This window comes from Tiliqua scincoides, chromosome 3, assembly GCF_035046505.1.
Source record: "Tiliqua scincoides isolate rTilSci1 chromosome 3, rTilSci1.hap2, whole genome shotgun sequence".
NCBI classification, from domain to species: Eukaryota; Metazoa; Chordata; class Lepidosauria; order Squamata; family Scincidae; genus Tiliqua; species Tiliqua scincoides.
The window spans coordinates 18,744,373-18,747,246 of NC_089823.1; positions in this window are offsets into that span (position 1 = coordinate 18,744,373).

The window sequence follows — 2,874 nt, forward strand, 5'->3', positions numbered from 1 at the left end:
AGCTTCAGAGGGTTAAAGCTCCCTTCCCACACTGCAGTCCCAATCTGGATTGGGGCCCCACAGCATCTTTTTAAGGGGACAAGAAGCAGGGCCAAGCACATGCTTAACATGACAGGCAGTTTGACTCAAAAGTTTTTTTAATCTGTATTTGTCTTTCTTGCTGAGTGAACCCATTTTTGCCCACCTGCAGATGTACACATTTGATCCCTGTTGCATATATGCAACTTTGGGCAGAAATTAAAAGATGGCAACCAAAGCAATGGAAGCTCCCACGCCCACCCCTTTCTATCAAGCATCAACATCTTTCTTACCCTGGCTATTTACACGGGGAAATGAGTGGAATATAGTAGAACAATAACACATTTTCCCAATCAGTGTTACTTAGAGCATGTTTATCCTACAGACCTAAATCTGTTTGACAGTCATTGGCCCCAAGGAATCCTAGAAGTTATGACTCGGTGAAGGGGATAAAATTCTCAGAATTCAAAGTACTCTTTTGAAATCGCATTACCTGTGGGTGTCTGGAAGGGAGACATGATAGTCAAATTAACAGAAGACCATTTTATATTGGTTGTCATGTGGTACTTGATGGTGTTGGTAAAACAGAGGTATACAAGGTAGACTTCCAAATGCCCCTTTAGGCTATCAATAGCTTCCAATACTTAAGAAGGAAAGAAGGTATATGATCTGCATTATTTCTGTTCAATGTTTACTAAAGAGCATCTTCTGAGTCATTCAGTAATGGTTGATGGGCAGAAAGAGCCAAGCCCTAAGGTGACACACCATTCCTTATCAGAGCAGTACAATCAGATTCTTGTTTGATTTATTCTCCAGAAATCCTTGATCTATCTGATCTATCAGAATCTTTTATTAGATCTATGCACAATACTGGCATAGTCGTTTTCTGTGCAACCTTTTACCCAGGCTGGCTGAATGAACACAGGCAGTGACTGGACAATTGGTCAACGCTCCACCAAATTAATCGAAAGTGAGGAAAGAATGAGGATACCCTGGTGGCTGGAGAAGCAACTGATTATCCAATCATTGCAGGTGCTGGTTCCTGCTGGGTCTCCAGGTTGGCTGGTACTGGGGACTGTGTGGGAAGAGGTAGCAGCAGACAACTCTGTCAATTTGTCAACCTAAAGAGGTTCAACAGCTGGCCAGTTCTCAAGCTGCTGCACCCCACTTCCTACCCAGAACTGACCCATTCGTGAGGCAGGGTGAGCAGCTCTTTGGAACAGAAGAGTGGCAGGAGGTGGTAGACTGGCAAAGGGTACCTGCCACTCCCTTCAGCCTGCTAGGCTGCTCTGAAGTTCAAGAGCTCTGGGTCTGAGAGTTAAATCACTGTCACCTTGGCTGAAAACTGAGAGCAAGGGCTGCCACCTGTGTCTCCCCAGGTTGGCGGGGTGGGGGGACGACATGGACTGATAATCAGCGTGGGTGATGATATCAATTGAGTTTTCCTTGGTCCAAACCTCACATTCTTCACAACTCCTTACAATGTCTCTTTGGGGGATCTGCAGGTATTTGGACTTTTTAACTTCCTAAATATGAGAGGAGAAACCTCATTTATTTAATACGGGGAATAACTCTTGCTTTTATGCAATAGCGAACTTCCCCTCACCCTTGTCAGTTTAAATCCTTTTTTGTCTCCCTTTTTTAAAATCTCGAAGTCTGATTTGCCACATCAGCAGCTGCGGAACCCCAAACAGCTCATCCTTCCCATTATATCTTTCAACATTGCAAGGAGATTAGAGCCATTGCAACAAACCTCAGAACAATGATAGCAGCCTGATCTTGCACACAAGCACATTCTTGAGGAAGGCTCAGCTATGCTGGTGTAACGAGCAGCCTCCTTCCCCCTTTCTTCCTCCTCCCAGTAAATTATATGATAACATAGCTGTGGGCTAGGGAAGAATTCATTTTTCTCAAACCGCTGAGCTATGTTGCCTGCCAGGACGTGAGAGATAAGGGGAAGTTTTTAACTTAAACAAAAGGAATAACCAAAAGTAAAGAATAAAGCACTTAGAAGGGGAAAAAAAAAAACCCACATGCAACTTACTAAGAAAAATATACATGGCTTTCATAATGCTGGTTTGAACCGTAGTTGTAAATAGCTTCTGTGTTACTCAGTGGCATAGCTAGAGGGGGTGCAAAGCACTGAGTTCTGCAGGCGTGTGAATGTGCTGTGCAAACGGCTCCCCCCTCTCCCCTTTGGAGCCATTCTGGACAGTGGGAGCAAAATGTTGCGTTTCCATTTGCTCTTACTGCTTGCATGGTGTGTTCAGGTGCTGCAAAACATAGTGCTTTAAATTCACTCTAGCTACTCCACTGGTGTTACTCTTAAAATTGTTGCTCATGTAACCTTTTCATAAGCACAGGTATCTCCAGTGGCAGACCTCCCCAGCCCAGTGCCCCGGGGCAAAGGTCCACAATAGCGTCCCCCATAGGCTGTTGCTGCCCCAGCACACAAATCCACCCCCTCCCCACTCACCTGAGCTCACAGAGCCTTGCATGACCCCAGGCTGCGTCAAGGAAGCTTTTTGAGACTTCCCGGAAAACCGGAAGCACAGTTTCCGACCCCCTTGGGAGCCTCACAGAGACTTCTGCGGGGTCCTAAAGGCTCACCCCTGGGGCATTTGCCCCATCGAACATAATGGGAAGTCCGCCACTGGGTATTTCTAGGCAAGACATTATGGTTCTGAATCACAGTTATGTTATTACATGTTCGGGATACTTATCTGCACTAGCTAATTTGTGGGTTTTGCATAAAAACCAGAAAGCAGTATTTGCAGTATTCATTGGCTCCCTGAGTTATAGATGTCCAGATTGCAGACAGCATGTTTGCACCAGTGCAGTACGTCCTTTGGTGGG